This window comes from Balaenoptera musculus, chromosome 7 (genome assembly GCF_009873245.2).
Source record: "Balaenoptera musculus isolate JJ_BM4_2016_0621 chromosome 7, mBalMus1.pri.v3, whole genome shotgun sequence".
Taxonomy (NCBI): Eukaryota; Metazoa; Chordata; class Mammalia; order Artiodactyla; family Balaenopteridae; genus Balaenoptera; species Balaenoptera musculus.
In genome coordinates this window covers 57546403-57559521 of record NC_045791.1, presented here as the reverse complement: position 1 = coordinate 57559521, position 13119 = coordinate 57546403, and the positions used below count along the sequence as shown (strand labels likewise).

The 13119-nt window shown below is 38.6% G+C and overlaps 1 long non-coding RNA gene across 1 annotated transcript in view; it reads left to right on the top strand.

Annotated features, from left to right (window-relative positions):
• LOC118898163 overlaps nt 1-11388 on the top strand; it is a 362799-nt gene extending 351411 nt beyond the window's left edge. The window contains exons 5-6 of the long non-coding RNA XR_005020630.1: nt 7448-7550; nt 11333-11388. This is a non-coding gene — a long non-coding RNA (uncharacterized LOC118898163). The remainder of the gene's footprint in view (nt 1-7447; nt 7551-11332) is intronic.
• Nucleotides 11389-13119: the final 1731 nt, after the last annotated feature.

Sequence of the window (13119 nt, the reverse complement as noted above, 5' to 3'; positions counted from 1 at the left end):
AGGTCTTTTTCTCTGCACAATGTATAAAAACCACATCTCAAATAATGTGCTGTACCCTGAGTTAATTTTTATCAAGTGTATTTTCTTTGATTCTGGACCTACGTATGCTTTACCGTGAAAACATTTAATTAGCCTTAAGGAAGATGTACAAAGTTCTTTGAACGCTTAGAGTGAAAAAAGCAGTGTTTGCTCTTGTGGTGTGGAGCTCACGCTGAGGCAGGGTGGAAGTCATTCCCTCAAACAGCCTCAAGGAAATGAGACAGGTCTCTGTGTCTGGGGCTCTTCATGTTCTTTCCTTGAGGCAAGAACACTCCTTTCTCATCTGAGAGCTGATCAGTACATTCAGTGCTCCATCCCTCCCACCTCTTCAAGACTGGTCAAGCAGTAGGTATCTGATAAATTAATCATGACCAGCTATCGGCTCTTTGAGGCATTGAAATCTACTAAATTTAGTAGTTGGCAGGATAGCAAATAACAAGAGTCCTGTGACTTGGGGCTTGACCCTCTCCCACTTCTTATTCTTAATCTTAATCTTATTCTTAATCTATAAACCAAAGATTTGCATGTTTACCCTCACTCGCCTCCTGGATTCATGAGCTCTCTCTCCCTTTCTCTCTGCCCACACATGTGGATTAGGATGGAGGAGGAGAAGAGGAAGAAAGGGTGAAATCCTTTGTGATCTGAGAAGACATTATGAAAGTACAGTACTTATGGAAGAACTACATGAAACCTTTCCAAACAAAGTAAATCTAGCTTTTAAATGTTATCTGTTAGCACAACATGGACTCCTACCTCAATTCCAGCAGCCTGTAAAATGTCATTATCCTCCTAAACCAAAGTCCATCATTTTTTGGACATATGAGGGCTCTGATTAGCCTGATTTTATTGCACATTAAAAAATTTGAAACCAAATTTGTCCTAACAATGGCCTGTCATATTACAAAGCTATAGTCATTAAAATAGTGAGGTATTAGAGTCAAATCAGATAAATAGATCAGTCAAAAGGAGAGAGCTTATAAACAGAGCCACGCATTATATCAGAGATAACATTGCAAATCACTGAAGAAAGGGTATAGAATAGACCTACCCCATGGGAAAAAAAAATGAGATTTCTACTTTATATCATATGCAAATATAAATTCTAGATGGATTAAAGGCCTAAAATGTAAATCACATTACTCTAAACCTATGTGGAAAACAATTTTTTTCTTGGAGTGGGAAAGGCTTTCTTTAATAAGATACAAAAACATGCACTATAGAGGAAAAGGTACTTAAATTTGACTACAGCAAAATTTAATTCTTTCATATGGCAACAAACTAACAAATAAAACCCATTATAAACAAAATTAAAATACAATCGAACAGAACAAATGGCACTTTTCTTTTTATTGAGGTATCACTGACATATAACATTATATTAGTTTCAGGTGTTCAACCTTAAATTTTATATATATACATGATCATCATAATAAGTCTAGTTAGCGTCCATTGTCACACATAGTTACAATTTTTTTCTTGTGATGGGAATTTTAAGATCTACTGTCTTAGCTCCTTTCAAATATACAATACAGTGTTGTTAACTATAGTCACCATGATGTACATTACATCACTATGACTTATTTATTTTATAACTAGAAGTTATAACTTTTGACCACCTTGACACTTTTTTCTTTAATAAATGTGAGAAAACAAGGGGGAGGAGGGCTGTTAGGAACTAAAAGAAATTTAAGAGACGTAGCAACCAAATGAAATGTGTGGACCTTGTTTGGACTCTGATTCAAAGAAACCAAATGTAAAAAGATGTTAGTGGGTTGGTTGGGGAGATCTGTGTACTGACTGGTGACTAAGTGACCATAAAAAATTATTGTTAATGTTTATGGCATGATAATGACACTGGTTACTTTTTAAAAAATCCATATATCTTAGAGATGCTATTGAAATATTTATGAATGAAATGATACAATGCCTGGCATTTGCTTTAAAATAATCCAACAAGTATGTGGAGAAGAGAATGGGGGTGGATATATAGATAAAAGGAGATTTGCCATATGTTCTTTTTTTTTTTCTTCCAGTTTTATTGAGACATAATTGACGTACAGCACTGTAGATATGTTCTTAATTATTGAAGCTGGGTGAGGGGTATGTGGGAGTTCATTACCTTCTTTTCTTTTATTCACATTTGACATTTTCCATAATGATTTCTTTAAAATACAATGGATTTCTTTAAAAAAGCAATGGATTTATAGCTATGCCTGGCCTATAATAAACATTCAATAAATGTTATCTGTTATTATTATATTAATCTTTAAAAAAGACAAGTGACACCTACATTGCTGGTGGGAGTGTAATTTGGTACGGCCTCTACAGAGGATAATTTGGTAATACCTATTAAAATTTAAAAAACACTTAGCTTTAACTAGTACTTTTACTTCTGATAATTTACCCTACCGGTATTTGTATATGTATAAAATAATATATGTATAAGAAACACAAGTTTTAATAATAAAAAATTGGAAGCAACATAAAGGTCAATCAGTAGGAACTAGTTAAATAAATTTTGGTCCAGGAAACACAAAAGACCCCGAATAGCCAAAGCAATCTTGAGAATGAAAAATGGAGCTGGAGGAATCAGGCTCCCTGACTTCAGACTATATTACAAAGCTACAGTTATCAAGACAGTTTGGTACTGGCACAAAAACAGAAATATAGATCAGTGGAACAGGATAGAAAGCCCAGAGATAAACCCATGCACATATGGTCACCTTATCTTTGATAAAGGAGGCAAGCATATACAGTGGAGAAAAGACAGCCTCTTCAATAAGTGGTGCTGGGAAAACTGGACAGCTACATGTAAAAGAATGAAATTAGAACACTCCCTGACACCATACACAAAAATAAACTCAAAATGGATTAAAGACCTAAGTGTAAGGCCAGACACTATCAAACTCTTAGAGGAAAACATAGGCAGAACACTCTATGACATAAATCACAGCAAGATCCTTTTTGACCCAGCTCCTAGAGAAATGGAAATAAAAACACAAATAAACAAATGGGACCTAATGAAACTTAGAAGCTTTTGCACAGCAAAGGAAACCATAAACAAGACGAAAAGACAACCCTCAGAATGGGAGAAAATATTTGCAAATGAAGCAACTGACAAAGGATTAATCTCTAAAATTTACAAGCAGCTCATGCAGCTCAATAACAAAAAACCAAACAACCCAATCCAAAAATGGGCAGAAGACCTAAATAGACATTTCTCCAAAGAAGATATACAGATTGCCAACAGACACATGAAAGAATGCTCAACATCATTAATCATTAGAGAAATGCAAATCAAAACTACAATGAGATATCATCTCACACCGGTCAGAATGGCCATCATCAAAAAATCTAGAAACAATAAATGCTGGAGAGGGTGTGGAGAAAAGGGAACACTCTTGCACTGTTGGTGGGAATGTAAATTGATACAGCCACTATGGAGAACAGTATGGAGGTTCCTTAAAAAACTAAAAATAGAACTACCGTACGACCCAGCAATCCCACTACTGGGCACATACCCTGAGAAAATCATAATTCAAAAAGAGTCATGTACCAAAATGTTCATTGCAGCTCTATTTACAATAGCCAGGACATGGAAGCAACCTAAGTGTCCATCATCAGATGAATGGTTAAAGAAGATGTGGCACATATATACAATGGAATATTACTCAGCCATAAAAAGAAATGAAATGGAGGTATTTGTAGTGAGGTGGATGGAGTTAGAGTCTGTCATACAGAGTGAAGTAAGTCAGAAAGAGAAAAACAAATACAGTATGCTAACACATATATATGGAATCTAAGGGGGAAAAAAAGGTCATGAAGAACCTAGTGGCAAGACGGGAGTAAAGACACAGACCTACTAGAGAATGGACTTGAGGATATGGGGAGGGGGAGGGGTAAGATGTGACAGGGTGAAAGAGTGTCATGGACATATATACACTACCAAATGTAAAATAGATAGCTAGTGGGAAGCAGCCGCATAGCACAGGGAGATCAGCTCGGTGCTTTGTGACCACCTAGAGGGGTGGGATAGGGAGGGTGGGAGGGAGGGAGATGCAAGAGGGAAGAGATATGGGAACATATGTATATGTATAACTGATTCACTTTGTTATAAAGCAGAAACTAACACACCATTGTAAAGCAATTATACTCCAATAAAGATGTTTAAAAAAAAAAAATTTTTGGTCCATCATTATAAAAGAAGACTGCAGCCAAAAATAATAAATAAAATGAAATAAAATGGAAAAGAGAAGGAATGTAAACTGATTTAGAATGATCTTTAAGATATCTTTAAGTGAAAAAAAGCAAGATGCAGAATGAATGTGTAGTATGCTATCTTATGAGTTTACAAAAAGTAATTGTAGAAGAACATAGAAACTATTTTTTTGCATATGCATAGAACTCTTTGGAAGGGTGCACTAGAACATTGCTTTTCTCCAAGAAGGTAAAATGAATGGGGGGGGGGGAGGGTAATAGACCTAGAAAGATACTTTTCACATTGTACTCTTGTAACTCTTTAGGTTTTACCATGTGAATATATTACCAATTCAAAAATAAGAAAAGAAGATTTATTTTAAAAGAGGATGTATATCATATGCAAAAGATTACTATCCAAGGTACATGTGAAACCCTTACAAACTAGTAATAAAAATATAATAATCCAATAAAAAATAAGAAAAGGATATGATAAAAGAAAACTGCTATTGACAATAAACCTATGAGAAGATAATTAAACTTACTAATAGCCATGGAGATGAGAAATAAAACCAATACTTAGCCATTTTTTTTAACCATTCAATTGGAAAAAAATTAAATGTCTGATAATATTGATATCATGTATTGACCAGTATGGGGGGGAAATGGTCCAGTCACCTTCTGCTGGTGGGAATGTAAATCAATATAGTCTCTTTCAGTCTTTTGGCAGAACCTAAGTAAAATAGAAATTGTGCATACACTAGGCCCATAAATTCTACTACTGAATATATTTCCTACAAAAACCGTTGTATGTGTGTACAAAGAGACATGCACAAGAATGTTTGTTGCAGCATGGCAGAAAATAGTGAAAAACTGGAAAGAACCTAAATATTCATCAGTAGTGAATTGGAAATGTGATATATACATAATGGAAAGAGGCGAAATAGATCTACATACCTCAACTTGGATAGATTGCCAAAAACCTAATGCTAAATAGTGGGGGAGAAAAGCAAGTTGCAGACACTATAAAGAATGATGTCATTTATTTAAATAACAAAATACATGTAGAAAGTAATACTATATATTACTTGTTGCATACATAAGTGTATAAAACATATATATTTTTAATAGATTGGAAAGATCCACACCCAACTCATGAAAGTGGCTTTCTTTCCCTTGGGTGTGGGTGTGGGAGGAGTGGACTGGTTGAAAGGGATGGAATTTGAAATCTGAAACATATTATTTCTTTAAAAAAACTTGGAGGAAAATATGACCAGATGTTAATAGTTGTTAACTCTGGGAAGTATGAGTGTGAGAGTTTAACTTTTCTGTGTTTTTTAAATTTCCCAAGAAAAGGGGTGGGGTGGGAGAAAACTTTGTCAGGGAAAAAGAATCATATAGATTTCCCTTTGAGCTTTGGAGGACCCCAGCAATGTGCACTTCCCTTTGTGAAAGGAAGAAAAACTGAGTGAATGCTTAACTTTCCCTGGAAAAAACTTTTGCTGATGACAGCTCGTTTCCCTTCTCCTGACTTTTCACCCTATCCTACACCACAGACAGAGCCAAGAGCATTCCGAGGAGAAAGGCAGCTACTTTTCTAATACGGGGAAGTTAAGGCTCAATCTGCCCACATGGAATAGTGTTTGTGAAGAATAAGTAATTTCCATGAAGATGACTTGTAGGTTTTAAATTAAACTCAACCACTCTGTGTGTGTGTATTATTACTAGTATAAATAGTACTGGAAAACTTGCTGTATCATGGGGAATAAATAATAGAAAGTGGCTTAAGATGTGGAACCAAAGTCCCAAAGAGTATATGCATTTTAAATGACATTCTGAGAGAGTAAGCAATCCTCCCAAATTTTCCAAAAGAAAATATTGCCAAAGATTATTCAGAAATTGTTCAGAAAAGAAAACATTTCAGACAATGTGACATTGACAGACCAGTAAACATATTTGATGTAAAAGGCCTTCTATTTACATGGGCTCCTTCTACTGTACCCATGAATAAGGCTGACCTTGAACAGGGGGAAAATGACACCCCCAACTCTTGTGATACAATGTGGATGGGGAGTGAGCACAATTTGGGTGTTAGGGTAGAAAGGCCATTATCTGGGCCCATCATTGATGCTATACTTGAGCCCAGGTGTGAACAAGAAGAGCACAGATCCTTCTTGGAAGAGGATATTTGAGGTCAGTGAGCATCAAATAGCACCTTTTCCTTTTTTTTTACATTTTGATAAAATAGTAGTAGCTTATTGCACCAGTTGGCGGCCACCATACTCTGCTGTTATCCCCTCGATGACAATGACAGAACTGTACATCCGTTCAGTATTCAGGAATGAGACTTGCTTGTTTTGACACCATTGTTTCTGTGAAAGAGAAAGGAACTAGACTGGAGAGGATAGTCATCAATTGGCAGAATCAGTTAAGAATAACAGCAGCCCCAGTGTGTGTCATTTGGGAGAGGTAAAACCTTGACTAGGCCCTGGAACTCATCAGGAAATGTTAGCCCAACTCTTCTTCCCTTAACTCAGACAACATCTGGTCTCATTTCCACGCCTTCTGTGTACCGAGTTGAAGGGAAGCTCACCCCCACCCACAAATCACTTAACCTCTTAGGATGCCTGATACTAAAAAAATAGTATGTTAGCAACCATAGGGATTCCTATTTGTAGAGATAAGTCTTTGCTTCTTACTTAAGCCTTGATTTATTGTCTTTGGTTGTTTGGGGTAGGGGATGGCTGATTTTTAACAAGAAGATAAACTTACAGCTGGAAATTCTTTTAAGCCATAAATACCACTAACTTGCCTGGTCCAGGGAAGTTCAAATAAAGACACTGGGATTCAGCAGCTCCTGAAATGTTTTCCTTCTTTTCCCATTGGCCAGGAGAAAGACATGTCCCACCATCAGCAGTGTAGGCGCCAGGGCCTGACCCAGACCTGGATACTTAAACCATTCAGAGCTCCTCTTGCAAAGAAAGGAAGCAGAAGATGACAAATTGGTCTACACCATTTAACCTCCAAAGGGGGCGCATAACTTTACACAGCAATCTCTGATGGTTTCCTTATCTGCTTTATTTAGTATAAACACTGTCCTTCTTGAGTCCTCCCTGATTCTCCTTCAGGCTCCAGGGATTAATTCTGTGTCATTAGCTGAATCCACCTCCTTTGTTCTGCTCCCTAACATTGTTTCTGTCTTCCCTCTTAGTCTTATGCAGATCCTGGAAGATATCAACTCCTAGGGCTAGTGCAGCATCTTATTCACCTTGGCATCTACCACTGCATGGAGCACAGCACCTATCACCTAGTAGGTAAGCGATAAATGCTTGTCCATTGGCCAATTCTGTAGTCCCAGCACTGTCTACACATTAAACAGCTGTGGGATCTTTAAACAACAAATGAGAAATGCTGCCCTGGTGTCACCCCAGACCAACTAAATCCTGATCTCTGGGTGTGGAGCCCCAGCACTGGCACATTTGGAAAGCTCCACAGGCGATTCTGGTGCATGAAGAAAGTTGGCAACTACTGGGTTAAATAACCTTGCTTTACTTGGCTGTGTTCTGTTTGCTTCCAAGTTTGGAAGAAACCTGTTTGAATTCTTTCAAGGAACAAATATTCCAATCACTGAAAAGATACCAGTGCTATTTCATTTGACAGTAGAATAAGTTTTCTCATCTGTAAAATGGAGATAATAGTAACTACATCTTAAGATTGTTGTAAAAAGAATATGACCTGATTTATCTAAAACTCTTAAAATAGTATCTGGAGTATAAGTATTTGATAAATACAGTCCAATATGAAGAAGAGGGTGATGTGTTTGTTGTTATTATTGTTGTTTTCTTCTTTGGTTAATGATTCCAGTTTCCTCCCAGACTAAGCTCCCAGAATAGTTTTTGACTCCAGTCTGTCCTTTGCCCTGTCCATCTCATCCCTTGTCAAGTCCTGTTCCTCGGACCCTATGCTGTCTGGAACCTGCCCCTTTCTTTTCATTCCCATTGCCCCAGTGCTAATCCTTGCTCCCTTTCCTCTCTCTCTCGGATTATGGCTATCAACCGGTCTCCTTGCCACTGAATTGTCTGTGTGTCAGTCATCCCTATATGGTTCTCAAATTGCCTTATAGTCAAGCTGTGACTGCCAAGCTTAAAACTCAACCTATATCCTCATTGCTGTGAAAATTCAAACCCAAGTTGTATGACTTGGGCAGTTTCATTACTTTCTCCAAGTCTCCCTTTCCTTATGTTTAAATGGGGATCATCTAATAAACACTTTCTGCTCAATAGGGTTGTTGGTGAGAAAGAATATTCTAGAATAACATCTAGAAATCTACATGGCACATGATAAGGGCTTAGTAAATGTTAACTGTTATTATTATTATTGTTATTATTTAATAACATTAATATGTTATTACTGAAAGTTACCAGCAACTCTTGCAGCCATCCTAGATGCTGGCCATATGGAAGTCCTTGCTGTTCCCAGACCACCCCCCTGGATCAGGCCTCTGCTCCCATTGCCTTCACCTTTGGAATGCCTGTTACCCATCTCCAGGCGTCTGAATCCTATCAGTCCTATAGGGCCATCTCCTAGAAGTACTTCCTCTTCTGACTTGGCATAAAAATCTCCTTTTAAGGCAGCGGTTCTCAAACTTTAGCAGACGTCTTATTCACCTAAAGGGCTAGTTAAAATACTGATTCCTAGCCCTGAAGATCCTAATTCAGTAGGTCTAGGGTGGGACCCAAGAGTTCACGTTTCTAACCAGTTCCGAGGTACTATTGACCTCGCTCATTCACACCTTAAGTAGCACTGTTTTAGGGCCCTGAACACCTTACAACTTCTATTGTAGTTATTTGAGTACAAATTTCTTTGCCAAGGAAACTCTTAAGTTCTCAACAAAAGGGCCAACATCTACTTTCCCTTCTATCGGAGGAGGCAGGCCTTGGGCTGGGACTTGAAGGATGGGCGGGGTCGGGAGCCCCGCAACACGGAGCCCAGCACGGCGTTGGAAGGTATAGGAAGTGGCTTGGTTGTGAGATGGTGAGTGGATGGGATATGAAGGCATAAGGGGAAGTAAGCCTAGAGAGATGTGGCAGGTTGGATTTTGAGAGGTGGGGAGGGGGGGAGAACCTTGAAAGGCGGGCAGAAGGCTGTACATTTGAGCTTCTAACCTGCAAAAGCCAAGGGCTGAACTGCATGGTGTTATGACAAGGGTCTCTCCCGTTACCAAGGCTGCGTGGGGCTCTGACTTACTCTTGGCATTCCCAACAAGGTGCACCTCTTAGAGGCACCATAGATATTTGCTCTTCTAGCTCCCAAAGTCTGTCATTCTGCTAATGACTCTTGTCCGTGAAAACATGCACCGTGGCTCTGGACGTGCCAACTGATCCTGCATACTGGACAAAACCTGGGCCTTGAGGTCACTGTGACTGGTACCCCCTCCCACAAATTCTGGCTCATTCCTTCTCTGAACACCACTTGTGCTGGTTTGTTTGGAAGTTGCTTGACCAAGAAGCCAGAGCCATCACTGTCTCTAGAAATTGGGATCTTTTCTCACTTTCAGCATAAGCTTGGTTTAAGGAGATAATCACGAGAGAGAGAGAGAGAGAGAAGGAAATGGCCACCTGGAGGCAACAGATCTGGGCTCAGTGAGAAGCCCTTGGTGCCATTCTGTGGGTTTTTTGCTCTGCCTGCCTCACAGAGTACTGATGAGGTTAAATAATTAATGTCTGTGAATGTACTTTGTAAGCTCTAAAGCACTGCAGGAATATAATTAATTATGTTTATAATTACAGGTAATGTAATTATAATTGTAGTTAGTTTGTGGGTGGAAGCAGAATAGATCTATCCCATGCCCGTTCTCTAGTAGGATATCCTTGGTGGATATCCTTGGTGAGATCATCAGTTTGTATATTTGAGCTTGACTCACTTTCTCTGAGTTTATTTTCAACATTGGGGATATATGTGAGACTTTGGCTCAAGGACTTCTGGCTGTGTTTTAGAAAATGGGAAAAGATGCATAGCATGAAGCTGGGAGACCCAATACCTCAGTGGTAACATTCTTTGGTACTTATCTATCAGGTAGATAAAGTTAAGGCAATTTATTTATGAATTTACCTATATATAGCAATAATGCTTGCAGGGATCCTATGGCTAAACATAAAAAAACAGACACACACACATGTAATTTGTATAATTGATGTATGTTAATAATTACTGAAAGTGGCAGTTATTACCAGAAATCCACTAGAATCCAATACAATCTAAAATGATCATGCTATTGCTAAATTATGTCTGCTCTATATATCAAGCAATGCTTATTAACACTAAGCTGAAAAATGTAATATGTTATACTGTTTTGTTTGTTCAGCAAAATGAATAAGCTTGATGGAAGTGCCAGCTAGTTTACTTCCTTCCATTAACATGCTTAATCTTAAAAAATGACAGTGTTTGGGCCCATGTTCTGGAGTGACAGCTGTATTTGTGTCCGAGAGAGATGTACCAAGGCTAGGAATTCTCAGAATTCATCAGAGAAATCTGTACTGTTAAGATGTAAGACTACTAGAACCATTGTCTGTATTTTTTCCCATTTGGAAGATCAGTATAATGGCAACCTGTGTAACAGGGAAAATGCTCCTGGGGTCTCCCTCCTTGAAACCGCAAGATTCTACCTGAGAAGCTAAATTGTATTTCTTTGGAGTCTCTGACCTTCTGCCTTTGTTCCTATGCACTGTTAATTGTTGTTAATTTCTAACACCTCATTAATTATTTCCATTAAAGATGTGGGAGAGGGAAATGCCCTTCACTCATGGGTGGTCACACAACTAAACCATTAATAATTGTAAAAAGTGTGTTACTTTAAAAGTGAAAAGTGAATTTGAGCCATTTGCGTAAGAGTCGATGTGTTTCTGACGGCTGGGCTGTGACACTCTGAAATCCTGCCACTGGCAATGTGGCTGGGGACACCCAGAAGGATACAGTCGTGGCTGAGGAAGAAGCTGAGTCTCCTTTTGCTTCCCTAGTGACTGTAACATTTGGCCTGTAGAATGTAATGTGCTTTTCAGAGAACTTCTTCTCTTTACAGCTTTTTCTTCCTTTGCAGAAGAAGCCTGGAGGTGGAACAGTTTCCTCCAATGTCACAGCCCAAGTCAGTCACACAATTAGTACTTTACGTGGAGTTCCTGACTCCCACTCCCATTCGGCCCACCAGATCATGCCAGGAGGCCAGCGCCAGGGCTGTGACGACTTCCACTCCCACCTCAGGCTTTCACAGAGATGGAGCCAAGGCCATTTCACTGACATCGGGCTGCCAGTCTTTGAAAAACTGCTGGGATTGACATTTAGTGTTGAGATTTTTATTTAGTGCCTCTCTTGAAAGCTGAGACAGAAGATCCTTCCCACAAGTTTTTAGGAGTGTTGAGAATTAAACATTATATTGGAAAAGAAGCATCAAATATGGTCTCTAGGTTTGATTAACCAGGGGAAAATTTTAGGGTGTGGACAAAAGATTTGGGAAAGTGGATGAAAAATTATTTTATGGATGAAGATTTCAACAGTGACGATCTAGACAGCCAGATTCTATACCTAGAAGTAGATTCGTTGCAAGGATAATATTTTGAATTTAAGGGTGGATATAATTCTTCTAGTTGAACCCCTTGTTTTGCTAATAAGAAAATGGAGATCCAGAGAGGACCGGGAGACCCCTTAGGTATGAATGTAGGAAATATGAGAACTGGTTACTTAGGGGGCTTTTATGGCTTCCAGTTTTGATCCTGCTTTTCATCTGGACTGTGACCTCAAGAGCAAGAGGTGACATCTCTCTTTCTCCTCTTCTTCCTCCCCTCTCCCCTCCTCTTCTTGTTCTTCTGTGCTAGCATACTGGGGAGATCAGAGGGAACAACTTTCTACTTCCTGGAATAGACTGAAAACTATACCAGGCAGCTTGGGGTATCAGATGACATCATGGAAAAAACGCCAGGTCAGAAATGTAAACAACAGGCTGGTTTTGAGAAACCATTTAACTTCAGGCCCCTCTTCCTTCTCATCTGTAAAACGAGGCACTTATATTTCAAGTCTTAAGCCTTATCAGGCAGTTGGATTCTAAGGTCTAGATTTCCCTATAATTTCTTCCTGTTGTTTAAACAATGTCTTTGAATTGCTATACAGGATGGGAGGGGAGTTTGGGGGAGAATGGATACATGTATATGTATGGCTGAATTCCTTTGCTGTGCACCTGAAACTATCACGTTTTTAATTGGCTATACTCTAATATAAAATGAAAAGTTAGAAAAAAAAACAAACCAAAAAGAATAGTCTATGGTTGACCCAAAATTCCACATTTAATTTATTCCCTCTTCTGTGATTGAACATTTAAGTTGTCAGAAGTTGTTTTTTTTTTCTTTAGAAGTCATGCTGCAAGAAACATTTTTGTACAAACATCTTTACATATATGTGTAAAAATTTCTCCAGAGTTTCAATCTTACCAAATACTGTCAAATTCACCTCCAAAGTAACCATACTAATTTACCAATTTCACTCCCTCTACCTCCATCAATCGTGGGGGGTCTTCCCTTTGGTTAGAGGTGAAGAGGAAGAGCCTAGCTTATATTCATGTCTGCTCCCTCCTCCTTCACCTCTGCCCTAATAATGATGTCTTTATCCCCCCAAGGGGCTGTGCTTTTGAAATACGCAAGTCAGGAAGAAAATGCTTCTTCTGCTTAATGCTGTTTCATCCCTTCCTTGAGCTAAAGAGCAAGAGACATGGTCAGCTGCGTGAATAGGGGAGGAAGAAGGTCAAAGGGAAAAAAAGAAATGCAAAAAAAATCAGATAATATTTTAAAATTTTTATCTTTCAACATATGCATTTTACAAATTACCTGTATTGAAAAT